Source organism: Cyprinus carpio, chromosome A19 (genome assembly GCF_018340385.1).
Source record: "Cyprinus carpio isolate SPL01 chromosome A19, ASM1834038v1, whole genome shotgun sequence".
NCBI lineage: Eukaryota > Metazoa > Chordata > Actinopteri > Cypriniformes > Cyprinidae > Cyprinus > Cyprinus carpio.
This window is the reverse complement of record NC_056590.1, coordinates 1,965,828-1,988,037: the sequence shown is the minus strand read 5'-3', so window position 1 is coordinate 1,988,037 and position 22,210 is coordinate 1,965,828. Positions and strand designations below refer to the sequence as shown.

At 37.8% G+C, this 22,210-nt stretch overlaps 1 protein-coding gene across 1 annotated transcript in view; it reads left to right on the top strand.

Annotated features, from left to right (window-relative positions):
• Window positions 1-4,129: 4,129 nt before the first annotated feature.
• The window catches only part of LOC109112076 (transcription factor HIVEP3-like), a 35,703-nt gene continuing 17,622 nt past the window's right edge, over window positions 4,130-22,210 (top strand). Inside the window, exons 1-2 of the mRNA XM_042776042.1 lie at window positions 4,130-4,319; window positions 16,024-16,100. The gene's annotated coding sequence lies outside the window, so the exon portion shown is untranslated. The remainder of the gene's footprint in view (window positions 4,320-16,023; window positions 16,101-22,210) is intronic.

Here is a 22,210-nt window from a genome sequence, read left to right as displayed (position 1 = left end):
CATGAAGAGAACTGTGCAATTAATTTTCTAACAGACTTGCAATTTTCATCTAGCAAATAATTAATAATTAGCAAATAAATAATAATAATAATAAAAAACATTTTTAGTGAATTGTTGGCCTTCTGGAAAGTATGTACATTTACTGTACATGTACTCAATACTTGGTAAGGGCTCCTTTTGTTTTAATTACTGCCTCAATTCGGCGTGGCATGGAGGTGATCAGTTTGTGGCACTGCTGAGGTTGGTATGGAAGTCCAGGTTTCTTTGACAGTGGCCTTCAGCTCATCTGCATTTTTTTTGGTCTCTTGTTTCTCATTTTCCTCTTGACAGTACCCCCATAGATTCTATGGGGTTCAGGTCTGGTGAGTTTGCTGGCCAGTCAAGCACACCAACACCATGGTCATTTAACCAACTTTTGGTGCTTTTGGCAGTGTGGGCAGGTGCCAAATCCTGCTGGAAAATGAAATCAGCATCTTCAAAAAGCTGCTCAGCAGAAGGAAGCATGAAGTTCTCCAAAATTTATTGGTAAACGGGTGCAGTGACTTTGGTTTTCAAAAAACACAATGGACCAACTCTCTTGCTCTCATCTGAAAAGAGGACTTTGGACCACTGGGAAACAGTCCAGTTCTTCTTCTTCTTAGCCCAGGTAAGACGCTTCTGACATTGTCTGTGATTCAGGAGTGACTACAAGAGGAATACGAAAATTGGAGCCAAATTCCTTGACACGTCTGTGTGTGGTGGCTCTTGATGTCTTGACCCCAGCCTCAGTCCATTCCTTGTGAAGTTCACTCAAATTCTTGAATTGATTTTGCCTGAAAATCCTCATAAGGCTGTGGTTCTCTCGTTTGGTTGTACATCTTTTTCCTTCCACTCAACTTTCTGTTAACATGCTTGGATACAGCACTCTGTGAACAGCCAGCTTCTTTGGCAATGAATGTTTGTGGCTTATCCTCCTTGTGAAGGAAGACAGAAGACAATGATTGTCTTCTGGACAACTGTCAGATCAGCAGTCTTCCCCATGATTGTGTAACCTAGTGAACCAAACTGTGAAGGCTCAGGAAACCTTTGCAGGTGTTTTGAGTTGATTAGCTGATTGGCATGTCATCATATTCTAATTTGTTGAGATTGTGAATTGGTGGGTTTTTGTTAAATGTGAGCCAAAATCATCACAATTAAAAGAACCAAAGACTTAAACTACTTCAGTCTGTGTGAACTGAATTTATTTAATACACAAGTTTAACAATTTGAGTTGAATTACTGAAATAAATTAACTTTTCCACAACATTCTAATTTATTGAGATGCACCTGTGTGTATATGCCCACTGCACTGAATGTTTATGAGCTGAGTTAACTGTTCATTCTGCAGTCATTGTTATGCATGTTTGTGTGTGTTACAGTATGTGACAGAGTAACTTGTGCTTTTATTATTATTACTATTTTTGAAATGTAATATCTTATATATATAAGATATTACATTTCAAAAATAGTAATAATATATATATTCAATAAGCGACAGAAAAAAAATCAACTTGCATCTGGTGAAACCTTACAAAGTTATGTAATGGTGTGATCCTGAAGTGCACAGCTTGATTGTGTGACGTGGCTGAGGTGCAACAACAAGGAATCTTTTTCCCGTTACGCATCACTTTGCGGTGACCTCACTAATTGTGCTCTCGCTCACTTTCCACCTGCTGCTGTCCCACTGTGGGTATCTCCCTGTCTGTCTCGTCGCTACTCCTGATGGTTTTATGTCAGCACGGCAGCACACACACCAGGGAGCAGTAGGCAAATCTAATTCTGTTATATAACCATTAACTGCACCACAACATAGTCTAAAGTGGGACTGTCTGTCTGCTTGAGTACGACGGCTGCCACCACATCGGCACGGGAAACTGAAGGCCCAAACAGACTTTTGACAATATCAAAGTCCCTCTTAAGGGACTGACTCAAATAGAGGATGATGCACTGTTTAGGGACCCTCTTGCACTCTTTGGATCTGCGTGTTCGCTGTCAGGGTAATTAAAGGTTCAGCTGCCTTCCTCTGAGACTCCAGTGTGGTGTGTGGGGAGGCTGCCATGGTTATGTAGTGGGAAAACAGCAACCGTTTACACCTGCTCCACAACAACAGTAATTGCTCCTAATGGTGCTCATTGTGTTGTCCACTGGAGCTCATTTTGAGCCTGGTTTGTACACCAGAGGAGAGGCAAAAAAAGCATTCATCATGAAAATTGTTTTATAAATGTTGTTTGGAGGCTCTCTTTTAAAATCATCCTTAAATCAAAAGTCCCCCTATATATATATATATATATATATATATATATATATATATATATATATATATATATATATATATATATATATATATATATTATACATATATATATAAAAAAATATTGAGTTTTTTTTTTTTTTTTTGTTTTTTTGGATTTGTAATTTGTAACTCAGTCATGACCTCTCTGGTCACATATGCCAGAGTTCTCTATATATATACTCGTCATTACCTCAAACTCAAAATTCACCATATCTATTTAGTAAATGCATTTTATAGAACTTATTGAATGATTCATCCATGTATATGTATACTTAAAAAGCTATTTGACCTCTTAATTGTTAATTCAAATGTCATAGCTCAATCAGACTTCGCTCTGGTGACATATGCTGCAGTTCTTCAGTCATTTGTTGTGTTTAAACCCCGCCCCTCCACAATTAGCTCTTCCTTGTTTTCTTATAAATCACTACACTTGGATGTGCATCACAATACAGAAGAAAAGATCTGTCACTTCTTCTGTTTCATCGAAACTTCTGCACAAACTCTGCCGGAAATGATCAATTAGCTCTTCCTCCTCCATTTTTGAGTCACTTCTTCTGTTTCATCGAAACTTCTGCACAAACTCTGACTGGTTAAAACTTATTTGAATCTATACTTTTAATTCATTTTTTTTGTACTTTTTAATTTTATGAAAATACTGTAAATTTTTTTTCATTTTGTTTTTTTCTTGACTTTAATTGTGAGTGTGTGTTAATTTTCATTAACTGTAAACAGTGGCAAATAGTAGATAGGCAATTTATTTATTGTACTAAATATTAATACAGTGTCCAAAAAAAAAAAAAAAAAAAAATTCAGTAAATAAAGATTATTTTGTTGATGAAGGTTTTATTGTGGAGGGACTTAAGCATAGCTTAATTTTAAATTTATCTATTAGTTTTAACATTTTTATTTCATTTTTGCTTCGAAATGTACATTTGAACATAATACATGGATATAATGAAACTGTCGGACCACAGCCCTCAAAAAAAAAGAAAATAATTAAATATATATATATATATATATATATATATATATATATATATATATATATCTGTACATATATATATATATATATATATATATATATATAAGGTCTGGGCTCCTCTGCTCTTAACTTTTTGATATTGTGTGTGACAGTAGTGACAGTAATCACATTTTTTCACATTTTAGTGAAAATAAATATACGCCTTGGACCTCCAAATACAATAATACAAGCTAAATTACCTCCATTAGGACTTAACAAACCCTGAATTCTCATAAAAATACAGATAAACTTTGTTTTTACTTAAATATATTTCTCAAATACTGACCTTCTATGACACCTAATATATAACAGACAATAAGCAGTTTAATTTAAAATTAACATAAAAATGCCTATACTTAAAGATATATACTGCCCAGAATGAAGCAAAACGTATAGGTACTTTTTTGCTGTTGTTAGACTTGAGTGAGAATGAATTATAATGTTTAAATATAATGTGATAAACTACACATAAGACACCTAGTGAAACTAAGGTGAACTGACTTCATTCATCCACTAAACCCAGTTGATTGAACGTCAAAAATGTCTCAGAAAAGTCCAATTAGTTAGCAGCATTTTTATTTTTATGTTTTGCACATAGCACTTGCTTTTATATTCCATTATGTAATATGAATAACATTCAACATTGATCTAAGCATCCAAACACGTTTTGGGGCCACTGCAGGTCTGCATGGAAACACATACTGTAAACGACCGACTGTAAAGCCAGTGACAGCTCGCTGAAGGGGGCGTGGCGCGGGGGCCGCTCAATGGTCTCGTGCGGGATAGCGTGGCGCGCGGCGCTTGCGCTCAGCGAAGCAGCGTGTCCTGCGCGAGACTGCAGCTCTGTCAGTGCCAGCCGCTGGACGAGAGGAAATACATGTCCCAGCATCCCACAGACCTGCCTCTCTGGAGCTAAATGCCACAAGGCACCCGGGTGCCCGAGTCATCGCGGACTAATAGATGGAGAGGGAACGGCCACGCTGTCAGGTAAACGTCTTTTCAGACATCGCTTTCACTGAGCTTCATTGTGTACACACAGATCTGTCCTGCAGGGTACAGTAACAGAGCGTTACACCTGAAGAAACCAAGTCTGCCCCATGCGGTGTGCAAACATCTTTAAAGACTTCTGTTCACGCCTGATCTTTACAGTGACGCCAAAAGCAACGTTTAGTGCATAACCTAGTGTTTTTACAGTGAAGCCACATGCGCCGTGCCGGGCTCGCTGGGAACATCACTTTAGCTGCCAGTAGGCACAGGGTGGGTATATGTTGCATTGTCAGTGGCTTCAGTTGGAATACAGTCAAGTGTTTCCCAGCTGATCTTTTATTAATAGCCATTTGGGAATCATGATTACATGAACGAATGAACATTTAATATATGAATACCAGAACTGATATAGTGCCTAGTCAGCGGCGATCTGGATAACGTGCCGTTTTGTCGCTGAAGTGAAGTAGTGGAGTATTGCAGGCATTGTCCAGAGCGCGATGGAATCATCAATAATGTTACATAATCGCAGAATGCGCGATCGGGTTAAACGGGGGTCACTGCGATTCTGTCGATCTTAGAAAGATGCGAAATGTCACTTCATAATGACGATCTGTCAATCATCCAAGCGGTCCATCGCGTCGTTTGTTGATCGCCTTTGTTACGTCGACATCCGCGCAGTACGCGCGAGCGCATCGCATTATGGAAAGCTCCCACAGCAATTCTGTTTATCTTTATTGCATGAGAATTCGAGCGCCCTAACAGTACAATCGCTACGATGCTAAAGGAGCGTTCACAAAGCGCTAGTTTTTATTCTCTGTACACATGCGCCGTTGCGTCGCGTTTTGCGCGTTTTAGACCAGGTGCAATGTGAACAATTCAGCTTTTAAAACGAATCGAGAACCCTGCGCTCTGTCTCGTTGTGTCCGAACACAGCGTTCTGTGTGAACGCCCCCTAAATAGCGTACGCTTCCCTGATTACAAGAGAGCGTTTTTGTCGCGTCGCTCGCGCTATGGATGACGCCAGCGTATAGCTCACGTGATTTATGCTAATGTGGCCTAATTATAGCCCACCTTTTTGTCATTTCCAGTCACATTCTGCCCGAATAAGCCAAAGGCACATTATTAAAAATGATAAAAATATGAGCAAATAAGAGATTGTTGAAAAATCAAAGCATTCTTTTAGATTTTATACCTACTGTAAAACTGATATTCCCCATCATCCAGAAACCTAGATGTCTGGGCTGTCAGGCAGAGAGCGTTTCAGGAAAAATACACCAGTGTTTCTGATACCATACTGATTTTGACCCAGTTGTTAGCTGACATTTCCATTCTGTACAGTGTGCAGGAGTATCATAACACTGAGCTTTTGGAAATGCGGTCTGGCACTGTGGCTGGAATTGTTCAGCTTCTTGTGTTTGAGAGACGTTTAAATATTCACTTTGGTAATTTTGTGTGGATTTGTGGGTTTTTTTTTAACAGTGTTCAGGGAGACTTTTTTATAGTTAGTGGGGTCTGAAACACCATTGACCCAACTGACTTCCATTGTGCAGAAAAAAAAAAAAAAATAATGTAAATGTTTGAAATGTGTTCCAAAAGTTGACGATGACAGAATTTTCAATTTTGAGTGAGCTATTCCTTCTAAAGTAAATTAGTGTTTGAGATATGCCATTGTCACTACAGATAAACCTCTTTGCTCAATTATTCATGTATTCATGTATCATGTGAGCAATTAATTGCATATAATAATAATGGATCATTCATGGATCATCCAATAAATTCCAGTTATTAATCAAACGCAGTACCCCCGACGGAGCCACCAGCATGTGCTTTGATGGAATCAGTTCTTCCCTGCAGGGCCCACAGAGGCACCTTTCCTCATGTTTCTGATGGCCTGGCATGCTGACATACTGATAAGGCAGTCTGATTTTTTTTCAGGTTGCTCTGTGTTGGACAGGCCATAACTTCTCTAGGAATCTCCCCAGTGGCTCTCAGGAAAGCCTGTGCCCATATTTATCTCGCCTCTTTTTCTAAGAGCCATCCCAAGAGCGCATAAGTGCAATGTTGCTCAAGAATGACCAGGATCTTACCTCACACAGCCTACTTTCTGTCTACAGCACTGAGCTGCTTCCTTTTGAGCAGCTGGCCTGCAATTCTTAGCGCAAATCAAACATGCAAAATGCCATTGGAGTCATGCCAGAAGTGTATAAATGACTGGTAAACTTTAAACTGCAATTACAGTAATAGAGGACGATGTGGAAACGAAACTTGTTTCTTAATGACAGCCTTAAATTGTGTGTAAAGCGAATGGTATCTGCTTATGTAACCAAATATAAAGATAGTTCTTATATCTCTTAATGGCTACCTCAAATAATCCCAAGTATTCCCTTAAACTCAAACCTGATGCTTAACTGTCCTTCCCGTAACTCTCGTAAATCAGCTCTCCTCTTTGCTAAATGTGTTCTGCCAGCATAAGATTTAGCTCACGGTGCCTTTTCTCTCGGAGGTTATTTAAGACAATCCCTCTGTAATCATACTTAAAGTCTCAGCCGTTATAGTCCAGAGGAATAAAGCCTTGATTGTGAAACTGATAGGCCCAGAGCCCAAATGGCACTCTGAAGGTGTGTCATCAGAGCCAACACGGAGTTTGATTTCTTGATACCTGATACAGACACAGTTCAGAAGGAATTAAACCCATTCTATCCAGACAAGAGCCAAGCGATGGCCAAATCTGCTTTAGTGCTTGAGACGTTTGATAAGTGTATGAGAGTGATGACAACATGACTCATATTTGGTGATGTGCACCATGATGAAGCGCTAGCTTTGTTATGGACTCCGGTAAAAATTTTGAACTTGAGGAGATTACAGTAAATCCCAGCTGGCCAAATGTGTTGAATTCAGGGTTACCACGACACCAGAATGTCAGCAGTTAACACTGATACCAGTGAAATTTCACTATTCTTGGTACCAATTTTAATCCCTAAGGAAAATAAGTACACTATTGAACACACTCCATTTTTAAAGTAAAGATGTAGTGTAAATATTAACAAATTAAAACAAGTGAATTTTAGCCTTAAAATATTTACTGAACTATGTATTCATAATTTGGCACACTTTGAATGCAAATAAATATAAAATAATTACTTCATCATAATAACAATTTCAAGCAAATTTCCTTTAAAGCATTGTTTTATTAAATAAATTGTATTATTTTTCTTAAATTCAGTTAATTTTATTAAATTCAGTTCAGGAATTTAATGAAAAGCTAATAATGAATTAAATCATAAAATATTTGAATAAATATTTTTAAAATAACAAAGTAAAACTTTTTTTTTTTTTTAAGATTTGCGTGTCGGTTCAACCAGTGCAACCAGTGATTTAGCATCAGCTTGGTACTGAAGTACTGGCACTTTCATCCTTAGTTGCGTTGATTGCTCTGTACTGTAAAGTTCTCTGCAACTACAGCTCAAATCTTAGCAGTGCACATGTGTTATTTCAAACCACTGAATTATAGAAACACTACAGGCTGTCTATTTTTTCAAAGGTTTTAGTGTACAGCCAACAGCAAATCCCAGTGGAGTCTATATTGATATTCATGTCTCACTTTCGGTAGCTGTCAGTCAGGTGGCTCCTCTGGAGAACTGGGGCTTGGACTGGAGTCCCACCTCTTTCCAATGCACCGCACAAGAAAAAATAACCAACTGCCTCGTCAACCTTTAACCTATCAAATGAAATCAAAGATTTAGGAGTTTGTCACCAGTAGTCCTGTCAAAAAACTGAAACAAAGGCTAGTTCTGATAGATAACTGAAAGAGTAATCAAGGTCATCATTCTTAAAACACATTGTACCCTGCAGTTAAGCCCTTACTTTTTAAAGTCATTTAAAAAACTAAAAAAAAAAAAAAAAAAATTAAATTTGTAATAATTGAAAAGTTGTTTTATTCAAAATAAGACAGTCACCCCTCATAGCAGCCACCACGTTTTCTCATGTTTTGCAGTTTGCAGTTTGCAAGTTAATAAACACATTTGATATTCATGCTTAGCAGAATGATCAAAAAATCTGTATCACTGTATTTTTTAAGATTCTTGAGGTTCAACAGTATATTACAGTATGTTGTTTTCTTTGCATGCCTGGACCTTTAGATAGGTTTATAGTGGCTTATTTTACAGGATAACATAGAATATAAAACTATTGTAATGCCAAATACAATTTTACCATCAATAATCAAACCAATTTAGAAAATTAAAAATTATTTTGATAATTTTTTTTTATTTTGTTGTTTTTTTTTATTGTATTGCTTTAATTCTTTTTAAGAATTAACTTTACTTTGAGAAATACATTCTATTGGGTGATAGTAAAATATTTCTGTTATATTCTGTTTTAATATATATATATATATATATAATATATATATATATTATATTTTATTTTTTTTATTTATTTACTGGGCTCAAACTCGTTAACATAAGTTATATTGTTTTATTTTCTGAGATAGCCTGTAGGCTATAACATGTAAGTGACTAGGCCTATTCACAGGCTGTTTTATTCATGGTATAATACAGTAAATGATTGGACAAAATATTTAACGTCTTCCATTCATTATTTGTAGCACGCCACGCCATAACACAGCTCAGCTTTCTAAATCTGTTTTATCACAAAATACATATTATAAATGTGTTTTTCCTCTTTATTTCAAGTTTGTAGCAAGATATAAAAAAGTGAAGGAACATCAGAAGGCATGAAAAAACAACATAGCTTAATTTATAATGAAAAAAAATGTCTCATTATTGTAATTGGAAAGACTCACATGCCACTTAAACTGAGGCGAATACAGTGATCTGTCATGCCACATTAAAGAGCGTGAAAAAACACATTATTGTAATAAACATAGTGTTTGTATTTCGCTATAAAACTCACACATTTTGAAAAATGATACTTTGGGATATCTCCTGGTGCTCCCAATCCGGGCCATTTGCATGCCCAAAAGGCTAGCATATACTCTCAAAATATTTTAACTTAAATAGTAGGCCTATTTACATTTCGACTTTATTCTCGTAATATTTCAACTGTATTCTCGAAAAATTTTGGCTTTATTCTCGTAATATTTCGACTTTATTCTCATAATATTTCAACTTTATTCTCGTAATATTTAGACTTTATTCTTGAAACATTTCGACTTTATTCTCGTAATATTTTGACTTTTTATTCTCTTAATCTCTATTTTATTTATTTTATTATTGAAATTTTAATATTTTAATCTTGTATTTTTTAGATTTTTTAAATTTTTTTAATGTGGCACTAAAACGCCGTCGTATGTAACAGCATACTTTTATGTTTCTGTGTTTAAATAATTATTATTATTATTATTATTACTATTATTATTATTACTTTGAGAAGTACATTCTACTGTACAATAGTAATGTATTTCTGTCATAATTTCTTTAAGTTAAACTGAAATTTTATTTCGACGAGTTTCCTGGAACCTTGAGTCTCCTTTTGGTTTCTGTGTGTATATTATATAATGAGAGTTTTTATCAGTAGATTTTTTTTTATGATTTTATATTTTTTTAATCAAATTAAATGGTGAGTTTGCATATGACGTCATTGCTTTGGTGCAAAATTAAGCTGGAGGGCAGGAAGTGATTTTTCTATATAGTAATCGCTAGCAGAAACTCAAAATGCCCATATTTTGTGTTGTTTATGGATTCCTTAAATCTATCAAACTGAGAAACCACAATAGGACCACAAGGGAAAGGCAAGAAATTGACTGAAAACGCAGGGAAAAGTGGCTTGTAAATCTGCATCTGTGGTCGAGAGGAGCGATATAATAATATTTTAATAAAATACCTTTTCTTATTATTTATATATATTTAATATATATATATTTATTTATGGTTCTTTATTTATTTTTTTGTTTTTTTTTTTTGTTTTTTTTTTGTGATTGATTTTTTTTTTTCGGATTTCATTTGTGTAATTGTAATGGAGGTCTTTTGTTTTCACATTCACTCGCATGAGCGGATAAATTGCGAGTGTGCTCCAAATATTTCAGTACGGAATGAGACCTAGATGTGCATGGTCACGGCGTCAAAGATTCACAGACAGACCACGTCTCTGTTCATATGGTCATTATTTATTATTTTTTAGTCATTATTTATTCTGATTAGTTTCATGTGACTGATCAAGTTATTATATGTAGTTAGTACGATTAACAAAATGCATTCCCTGTGTCCAGATTTGACTGCAATAATAGTGCAAAACTGACACTTAAAATCAAGCTTTAATGTCAACTTTTACAAAATGTAGTCTTTCAAAGTCTAAATACTGTATATATCCAAATACATAATCTAATGCAAGTACGTAATTATGTTTGAAAAGTATGTTATTGTTTGGTAGGGAATACACAGTGTTTGTGTATTTAAATAAAGTTGAAAACAATGTTCCCAACAAGTAGGGAATACACAGTGTTAGAGTAAATATTTTAGTAAAGCTTTAGTACCGAAAAATCTCCTTGAATACAAAAATGTTAAAGACAAAAAAATGATTGTTTGACTAATATACTATTACACATACATGCATAGATATACATGTATATACGGCTGAGCAATAACTGTCCCATCCCCAGTGATTTCGCCCAGTGCCCCTCAAAATGTCTGTGCAAGGCCTTGCCGATCAACCTGTGGTACCATCACATGGGTACTCCAGAAGTGGTGGGGGCGGCAGAGAGGCGAATCCTTGAGCCACTTTTTGGAGCCCTTGATGCGATATTTGTTGAGCCAACACTGATACTGGATTCACAACAGGCTTCTACTACAGTCTATGTGGCATTACATCACCAAAATATAAACTCTGAGAAGGACCATAGGCCACAGTTTGGGAAAAGATGGTTGTGCGCTTTTCAAGTTTTACAGGTTTACATTTACAATATTCTGTTCTATTGTACCTCAAGAAGAAATGTATCTGCTAGACTAGATTAGAAGTTTATCTACAAAGTGTTTTATTTCTATGTCTCACTGTTGGCTTATCAGGGTTTCTCTTCACCTTCCTGCCTTTGCCTTAACATGCATTTAATGGAGAATATTAGTCCAGACCACTTTGAACTAGCTACTGCTGATGGATTAGTTCTTTCATCTGTCTTATTTTTACATTGTTGTGGTAGGAGAAGTTTGTCTAAGAGTAAAGCAAGATGAATCAAGATGATCTGAGGTCCTCATTCAAAATGACCTCCTCTTTGCCCCTGTCCACAGTGCTGAAGCACATCATGTTTGGAACCTGGAGCAACACTGACAAGTGTACAGGGGGCTTGACCTGACAATATGTAATCGTCAAGCTTTCACAGTATATTTATCTTCCCTTTTCTTCTTACTTTCTCTCTGCTGTGGACAGGACAGCCAGTTAGGCAGAAGGAAATGCAAAGAAAGCACACTCCCACTTTTCCTATTGTGTTACTTTATTTTTTATTAACAGAAATCATCTTCTTCCTTGCCTTATGGTTGCTTATATACTTAAAAATCTGGGGAAGTCGTGGCCTACTGGTTAGAGAGTTTGACTCCTAACCCTAAGGTTGTGGGTTTGAGTCTCGGGCCGGCAATACCACGACTGAGGTGCCCTTGAGCAAGGCACTGAACCCCCAACTGCTCCCCGGGCGCCGCAGAATAAATGGCTGCCCACTGCTCCGTGTGTGTGTGTGTGTTCACTGCTGTGTGTGTGTGCACTTTGGATGGGTTAAATGCAGAGCACGAATTCTGAGTATGGGTCACCATACTTGGCTGTATGTCACTTCACTTTCACTTTCAAATAAGTAAATGATTAGTCATGCTTGTTGGATTAACAATAGTGTGTTATTTCTAAAACAGAAAAGTTCAAACAATTATATTATTCATAAATGTACTTATCTGCACATTTCGAAGCACCATCACCCACCGTAATCTATCTATCTCTCATACTATGAAGGCTATAGAGTTCAGGGCAGCAGGGATTTGGAAGTGTGCCATAGCCTGTCTCTTGATTCAGTGCTGGTGAAATGAGAGAACATGTGTCTGGTCCCTCTCCGCATGACATCACCTTGCTATCAGAACTGATCTGTTTGCCTGGGCTGCTCTCATGGGGTGGAACCGTAGTCCCTTTCATAATAAAACCCTCTACTCCCTCACTGTTTTCTTTGCTCTCAAAAAACATTGAACATGTTTTTTTTTTTTCTTCAGAGAATAGATTCCTAGATGCTTTGTTTCAATTTAAATTGTTGGACACTAGTTGTATAGGCTCATTGTAAAAACATTCCTTTACCTTCATTTTTGGAAAACTCAAAAAACATAACTATGCTTACAATCCACTGCAGTTTCTGGCTAAATAAACATTAGTGACAGTAAAACACCAACAACTTTTCTTGCAAATTATGATTATGGGCAGATTCTTGATTATTAAAGACTTATTTTCATGTTCTAATATATTTTAACATTTGCATCACATAACTAGCTCTGTGTGTATGGCTTTTCTGGTGCTGTAAACATGCTCGATAGCACACCTGGTACATCATTGCACTTGCAATAGAAGAGGTCAAAGACTTCTGGCATCAAGCTAAAATGTCATGGCTGCTACAGCAAATCCATTTTTTATTTCGTGTTTGTTTTTGTTAACATTGTTGGTTAGATTTATGTTTAAGTGTATGTGGTACAAAAGAGCATTAATCTTGTAGCAACACCCACCAGACATTTCATTTCCGGACAACAGCCAACGTAATAAAACATTGCCAGGTTCACATTGATCTGTTTTGGATAAAACTGAAAATGCTTTTTCCACATTGAATGTGTTGCAAAACACTGAATAAGCAATTTGCTAAAATGTCACCACAAGTACATATTCAAGTGAGCCTGGTTTGTGCATCAAGCAGCTTCAGTGACTGCCAAATTTCAGGTTGAGCCTGTGTGACACAAAGCTTTGCATCCTGTTTAAAATTAACTGAGTGATAATGCATCCGGCCTTACACCATTAGCATAGATCCATTTAACGCCCCATCTGAAGTAACATACAGTGAGCACGTTCAGACAATTTATAATGACTACCCTATGGTGGTTAACTAGTGCATTAACAGCTGCCTATAGACCCCACTCTTATCTTTTATGTTTTTATGAATCACATCGCATAAAGTGTTTTCATCTCACTTCAACCAGTTAGGCAACAGTTGCTTTAAAGACAGCACTTAATATCTGTAGGTTATCCGCACATGTCCATGATGTCTATGTGTGTACTAGCAGATAGAGCTAGATTAGGAAAGTTTGGTGAAGAGAGCTGCACTTTGTCTAGGGAATTGTACTCTATAGTATGAAACTGGTATCATATGGTATTGTATGATCGATGTATGGTCTGTGTATGCTGTGGGTGGAGGATGGATTTTCTTTAGATTTTTGTCTGGATTTTAGACTGCCCCTTTTCCTCATCTGTATTTTTTTTTCTTCTTTGTTTCAAAACCTTTCCGTAAACTACCCTTTATAAGTGTTTTATTACTTTTTTCAAAAACATTTTAGTGACTTCCATCCTACATGTCAGCTTTGGTGCTATAACTTAATACACTATAAAGATGCTGAGCATCCTTTGGTAAAATAATCAGGGCTTTTCCAGTAAGCATCACAAGAAACAGTAATATGGAGTGGTAAGTCAGGAATGAGACTGTTAGGGTGCTCAGTGAGACTCTTTACTGGAAGTAAGGTGACTCATATGCGATGAATTTTCTTCAGCACTCTCTGGTTGGATGCAGATGGTTTGATCCATCTTGGTTTAATCTGCCATGTTCCAAACGTGTGATCCTGTGCTGTGACAGCATTTTAACAGCAGTGACAATAAAATGCTGAGCCCACCTTTTCTGAGACTTTATTACTATTTGACAAATATTGGCAGTGTTAGATACTGTGTAAACAGTGTTGTTTTTACAGTTAATAACACATCTTCCAGAAAAGCCTCACCAGAAGGTATGTTGTGGCTCCAGATATGTATTTGAAGTGAAGGGTTCCCTGCGTGTGCTTCTGTCCTTGACTTTTTTCAGAGCGCAGTTCTATTTGAAGTTGTGGCCCAGTCTATGGTTTTCTTGTTACATGCTGGGAAGTCCATCGTAACCTCAGTTTAGGGCTGTTTGTGTGTGTACATATTTCCATGTTTAAGTGTATGTCTGTGGGTTTATGGACAAGGGGTGTGACTGGCCCCCACCCCAGACGTGGTAGTTTTTTTTTAACCCCTCTCAGGTGCCCCTCTGGATGCTCAAAGGGAAATGAATGACCCTCATTTATTGTGAATACATGGCACACACACACATACTCTCTCACACGCTTAATCAAACACACATATGCTTTAAAATACTACACTGCTGTGACATACATTACCAGTAAAAATGTCTGACACATTTTACTGAATTTGTGTTCTTCATTATCTTGGACAAGAGAATGATACTAATTTTCAACTGTCAAGCATATATGATAATTTAATATAAATGCTGTCACTGGGGCGGTACCTTTTGAAAAGGTACACCTTTGTACCTTATTTACCCATAAAGGGTATTAGTACTTCAAAGGTGCATATAAGTTTCTCAGTGTACATATTAGTACCTAATGGTACATATTAGTATGTTTTGAAAAGGTACCACCCCAGTGTGCCGTTTTTTTTTTTTTTTTTCTAAAAGTGAAAGATATTAATTACAAACAACACGACAAATACAATATAAGAAAGATGCAAATTAAGTAAACAATGCTTTACATTTTTAGTAAGCAGTTCTACTGTCCAGTGTGGCACTGTAGCACAAGACTGTAATTCAGCTCTCCAGGGCTGCAGTCCAATAAAAGAAGACCCACTTACAAAGAAGTGCAAACCAAACCATACCAGTACAGTGATTTACAAAACTACAAAAAATAAATAAATAAAAATGCTCTGCAGTCGGCACTCCAGTAACGGCATGTCACGGCATGTCACGTTTATTTATACTTAACATGTTATGCAATAGACAGCTTTAAAGCAAGCAGCTTTACAGTATTAAAAATAAAAATAGCAGTGTTAAAATAGCTTTAAGTTAGAATTACAGTTTGATTTTCAACAATAAAGCAGCTCTATATGTATATTAAAATATACTGTATAGAATATGTATAATTCAGTATTTTAACAAATTGAATGAATAATTGATCAAAGCTAACTGATTAATCAGTTAAATAATAGACAATTAGTCAATTAATAATTCTACTAATCGTTAGATTAATCAATTGTCAAAATAATTGTTTGTTGCAGCCCTAATATAGCAGCAGGTGTGTTAGGCTACTGTCAATTTAAGACTTAATGCACTGATCCAATATACTGATACACACTTCTTAAGTTAACTTAAGTCATTACCAACTGTGTTTACATGAGTACTTAGTAAGACTAATAAATCTGTGAAAGACAACTGAATTTGGGATTGTGGAAGCATGTCTCTTTCATGCATGCTTCTTATTAATTAATATTGTCCTGTGCTGCACAGATGTCTTTGTGTTAATTCATAGTTTTGACTTTTAGTTTACATGGTAATGTGGGAAATGGTAGTAATTAAGAACGAGCAGGTGTGTCCAAACTTTTTTTTTTGGTGGTGGTTTATATAAAGGCAGATCAGTATCTTAACAGCAGATTCATTATGTTGAGGTTTGTATTTAGGCATTGGTTTAGACTGTGTGACTGATTGTCTCTCTCTGTTTTGCAGGTGACATTGAGCCCAGAGAGTTTTCTCCTTTGGCACAGAGAACAGGATTTTTAGACTGACTCACCTGGAGTACACTGGTAAGACAGAGTCTCACCTAGCATCTGATGTTCTAGCTTAATGTGACATGACAGGCCAGGACAGTTTGAATGTTATGTATGACAGTAACTCAGGGTCTGTCTGCTGTGCTGATATCCTTGCTTTGGAACAGAGCTGGTGCACAGCCCTCATATATTTTATTTAGTAGTGTATAGGGACATCAGGGGTTTTCAAACATACAGCCCTTTTTGGAAAATTATTAGTAAGTTATGGATCAGAGATCATGTGTGAACAGAGCTATTTGAGAAATACCAGTAAATCAGTTCTATCAATTTTCCATCTCATGGCTGAGTGGCGCATTTTTAAAAAAAACATCTTGAGACTCTTGTTATTAAAGAGACTGTAGTCCAGCGTCTTACATTTTTAAAGGTAAAAAATGTGTTCTGTGTGAACAGCTGTTACTTGTAAGCCATAAAAACTTTCTCACATTACAAAGTTGACTGGTATTTTGCTGCTAATGAAACAAATTCCCATTATGAAAAATTGTAGCTGTTACTGTAACAAAGTGTAACTACTGTAACTTACTGTAAGTTCGTAAGTTGGGAAGAAGGAGGCGGGAACCGGCGAACATTAATAACAAAATAAACAAAATAAAATCCAGGCCTGGTCCACTCTCATCTTGCACTGCCGTCACTCCTCCTTTTCTCCTTCTGGAGCTCCTCCATGGGACTCGAGACCGGTGAGTGGCGCAGGTGTCGCTCATTATCACTTTTACTCCGCCGGCTTCGCTCCATTCCCACGGCTCTCGGCCCCGCCCCACTCGCAACATACCCCCATCGCACCTCGCAGGGCGGGGGGTACTCCAGGGACTGCGCTCTACTCCCCTTATCCCCCCTCCGTGGGGAGCCGATCACAGCGTACCTGGGGGTAAGGACAGACAGACGAGGCGAGAGAAGAGGAGACGGAAGGATGAGGAGAGACAGAGATGAGAGAGGGGAGAAAGGGGGAAAAAAAATCTTGTTCCGGTTCCCAGACACACTGCCACTCGGCCCTCCACCAGCTGGGTAAACTCTACAGCGATGCCTGGCGGTGGCACTGGAAAGCCCTCGGTGGACAGCACGACACTCCTCCCCCACCTGGTGGATGGTGACGGCTCCTCCAGGTTTGGGCAGCCGGCAGGAGTACCCTGTTCCCTGCTCCTCCCCAACATGGTGGATGGCAGCAGGCTCCGGCCTCACTCCAGCCCACCGCCTCGAGCGTCCATGGTGGCAGACTGCTCCGCCATGCTCGATGGCACCGTGAATTCACCACAGCTGTGAGGGAGCTCCGGCAGTGTGTCCTTCCTTCCTCCCGGGTTTCGGCACCAATGTAACAATTCGTAAGTCCGGAAGAAGGAGGCGGGAACCGGTGAACATTTAAACAAAAACTTTGATAATAAAATAAACACAAAAGAGCGCGACAGCCCCTCGCGGACGACTGTCGCGCACAAACAGAAACAAAACACAAAATAAAACCCAGGCCTGGTCCTCTCTTGTCTTTCACATTCGCACTCCTCCTTTTATCCTTCCGGAGGTCCTCCGTGGGACTTGAGACCGGTGAGTGACGCAGGTGTCGCTCATCATCCTTCACTCCACCGGCCTCGCTCCGTTCCCACGGCTCTCGGCCCTGCTCCACTCGTCACAGTTACCTTGACTCAAACTTGTCAATTCAAATCAACATACAACAGCTAGACAAGTAAAGCACCCTAAAACACCTTTGAAACTCATTGTGGTCTAAACTGGTCTTCTCAGCAAGAATGTGTTTCAAGTTTCCTGTTTCTCACCCATCAGCCTGTTTCCTTCAGTATTGCACACTGGGCTTTAGCTTCCTTCAAACTGTATGAATGGAAATAAGTAAAAAAGAGTAATGATGTCAGAAGTCCTGGTCTTATTTCAGCTGGAGCGGAGGAGTGAGTTTTCAGTGAGTTTGGGCAGTAACATGTGGATGTTCTCCAGAGCCACTCTCTAACTGGATCCCCTTTTTTCCACGGCCTGATTCTTTCCATCTTGTTCAGATTCAGGACTGATGGGCAGAGTAGAAAGCTGAATGTGAAAGTCTGCTTAAAGTCTTTTCCCTCACATTGGAAAACGAAAACCCAAAGCGGCATTTCAATAACCCACTTCAGTAAGACTTAAGTACAGTTTCATATGCAATTTCGTAATGAATTCTCTTGTCTTTGACATATGTTTGAAGTGTACAACCATTTATAGTACACAAAAATATCCTGTAATGTCATTTCTATTGAAACTTACACATTTGTAATGATGAAGCTACAATTCACCGCCTTTCAAATATATTAACTTTAAATGTAATACTGAATAGCACACCAGAGTTTATAATCAAGTACTTTACATGTGCTTTAGTATGCTCAAAATAAGTGTACTTTGAAGCACTACAAAAAAATTATTAAAAAGGTACTTGAAAGTAAAACTGAATTTGACAGTATTACAAAGTGCACTTTTTAAAGTTAAGTGTTAAAAAGTCAAGAAAATGCTTTAAGTACACTTACATGGCAGTGTTTTTTTTTTTTTTAAATATGCTCTTAAGTTGAAGTACAATACAAGTGCACATTTATTTGCATTATACAATTAAGCATACATTTTGTATAAATTATCACAAAGCATTCTTCATGCAGTATTAACATGATCAACGATGATCTAAATGAATGAAAAAGAAAAAAAAAAAGGTATTGTTTCTTATATCGAACATTTAGATATTTTACTAAACAATATCAACATATGATTAAGAAATGACTTCTTGATGTTTGCCAGACAAAAACATCATTGTGGGTCCCAACTGGATGTCATGCTTCACTGGCAGTCTGTAAGAACATTGAACAAATATCTGATTGTATTTTTGTAAACTGAAATGTAACAACCCAACTGTTAAGCCGTTTCAGCTCTTTTTTCTCATTACATTTTATACGCGTCTTCAGCAAACCTGATCTTCTTCTGACAAGGATGTTTTCATGGCATTACATATCATTACACTGAATTGCTGTTCTTTTTTTACTCATGTGATGCAATGCATTTCTGAGCGAAACAAAATATTCAAAAAGAAAATAAGGTAGAAGTTTTTAAAAAATAACATCTAATGTATCAATGCACTAATGAATAGTTCTCAATAAGAGCATGTGTTCCTAAAGTAAATGCGGTCAGTTTTGATTTCCCACTCCTACCTGAAAATAAATGACACATTTTGGCATTGGTAAGTGGCATCTGTGCCTCCAACTCTTGAAAATCTCTGCTGTCCATCCACCGTGCAAGAAGCACAATCTCACCTCCCCTTCGCCTCACGGTTAGCGGGTAAACTTTGGCGGGTTATTCTTAGGTTGATCATTTATATATTTAGCCGTCTCTCTTGCTATGACTCACACGCTCTCAGCCTTCACTCAAAGCCTGACTGCTCTCACATATTAGCAGGGCTGAAGAGGAGACCTGCAGCTACCAGGTAAATGACATTGATGATTACCAGTCTAATCTGCTTGATTACCAGATTTCACACACAACCACTTCTGCAGGGCTCACATTTACGGGATCATGATGCTGCTTGTCTTAAAGGGTGCTCAGCTCTCTGTATGGTTTGTGTTACGTGTTATGCTGAATTGTGAGAGTTATATATGTCTGGTTGTACAGTGTACCGGCTGACATTGAGTCTGGGAGGCAGTGTGCTGCCTGTAGTGTACTGTGTGTGTGTGTGTGTGTGTGTGTGTTTCAAATGGCTGCCAGTACAGAAGGCAAGCAAAGAGAGGATGAATGGACTGACTGTACTGCGTATGTGTCCTCCTCTACGCTGCTGCCGTATGAATGAGACTCGGAGCGGATGGATGCTGGGGGTGGCCTAGGGGTCTTTCACTGGAGGGAGGGGAAATTTAAATCCTGGGAAATGGACATGAACAGTATAGATGAAGTCACTGGAATTGGGTTGATGGTTTGCTAATATGTACAGAAGCGAATGAAAATAACAGATGTATAGAAAAGGCAAAAGACTGCTTTTCTGGAATGCCTGCCACACGGCAGAATGACTGCAGAGCTGAGATGCTTTGTGTTGTTTATCTCTGTCTGCATGAGTAATGTTTATGTAATGTGAAGTTATACGAGAGATTTCGTTATGACCATGCAGCAGCTGCAGAAATTTACCAAATGGTTAAAATAGTCTGTATCTCTAACTTAAGTCTCTGAGAAGTATTTCATACAATGGTTTATTTATCATGAGCTTTGCTAATTGTGGTCTGCTAATTTGGATTTAATTGAAAAAAAAGTCCTGCATTCATCTTTGCTAATTCAAACTTGCATTGAATTTGAAAATATCTGACTTTACTGTAAGATTTTACTTGATGTTATTTTGAAATGAAACAATGAAAAGAAATACTAGATTCTGATATAGTTTTTCCTCGTCCATCAGCTCCTGTCTGGAGAGGTGAGGGTTTTTGGAGAGAAGAGGGGCACCTTGGCTTGTCAGGCACTCACTCTGTAGTCAGGGAGGATGCTGGGAGATAAATTTAGCCCTCCAGCTTTGCTTCCATCTGCCATTGCATGGTTTAGGGCCGTTGCCATAGGAACCACCACTGGGTGCCCATTAGTGAGCGAGAGGGAAAATTGGCGAGCTTTCTTAAATGTATTTAAACGACATATTTTGGATTTGGTTAAGTACGGTGCAAAGCTTATGTTTTGTGTGTTTTTGGTTTTGCGGAGTGGACAAAGCTTTATGCCCAGATTCAAACCATCTGAGCCTGGCAGGGTTACGCTGTGGTGTGGTAAGACTAGTCACTGACCTCATTATGAAATATTTTCAAATGCTCACAGGTGCCCAGTGATCTTGTACAGTGCAGCTTGATGATTCTGTTTGACACATATTGAATGTTTTCATGTTCTCATGAAGTCAGTACAAATCAGTGCCCTTGGTTCTTCCCTGTTGCTGGCACAATCCCTTTAAATGTTCGTTTTGTCTGTGATGTAGGATATCATCATGGGTTGAGTTGATTACCTGCAGGGACTTTATGAGTTTACCTCAAAAGACATCCTTGTGTGTTTCGAGTTGAATTCTAATCCTGACTCGTAATCTAGAACAATGTGTGTAGTTTGAATACAGAATTGGGAAACTGTAATAAACTGTGTTTGAGATAAAATGAGTCATTATGATGTGCCACTGCAGTCTGTGATTCAAGGTCGCCAGTGTTTTTGAGTGGGAGGACAGAACAGGTGGTTCTAGAGAGATGAATGCTTACTTGACTCTCATCCAAGTCCAGACAACCACCATGTTTTAGGCCTCCTACACTATCCGTCCGACCTACATATCCTCATCAAACATAACAAACCACGAGCCAAAGAATGGCATGTGAATACAAGCAGGCAGTTTTATCTTTTTTTTTTTTTTTTCTTGGTTAAAACCGAGGTTCAGATCTTATTGTTTCAACCTTTTTGATTTGAGTTCTTCAAACCACAGTGCATTTTTGTTAAAAACAAACGAAAGATTTGTTTAGAGTTTCAATGAGTATTGTTTAATTTTCTTTGAATCAATTATTTTGGTTAACTGAATGTAATTGTAACCTTTCAGATTCTCTACACTACACTAATATGTATGCACAATGCAGCATACTTTAATAATATACTCATCAATATGTTCTGTTTTCACTATAATTGGAAGTCTGTGAACACTTAGAGTTGGATTCACGCAACAATTCTGCTGGAATGTATAGTTGGCAGTGATTTTGATATGTACCAGCAGCATCTCCTGTGGTTCCACACCTAACCGCCCCCTAAAGCAAAGCGTGGGTGCCAATACCAGCTGGTCAGTGAGTGGGATGCCTAATTCCTTATTGTGTTCTAGCAGTGGCGTAGGCAGAATTGTATTTTTGGGCGGGCATGGGCAAAAGTGAGCGGGCAACTAATGGATGGAGTCGGACTCAGTATTCAGATCATTTCAATCTTTTCACTGATCATATTGAAAAAAAAAAAAAAAAAAAAAAAAAAAAAAAACGGAACAAAGTGGAAGACACACATAGTAAAACTACAACTTCTCTGTCACCATCACAAACATGACCTACAATAATTTACAATAGCCCCAATCCCTAAATACTGTTGCAGATTACAATAGCTAGAACCTGTCCACA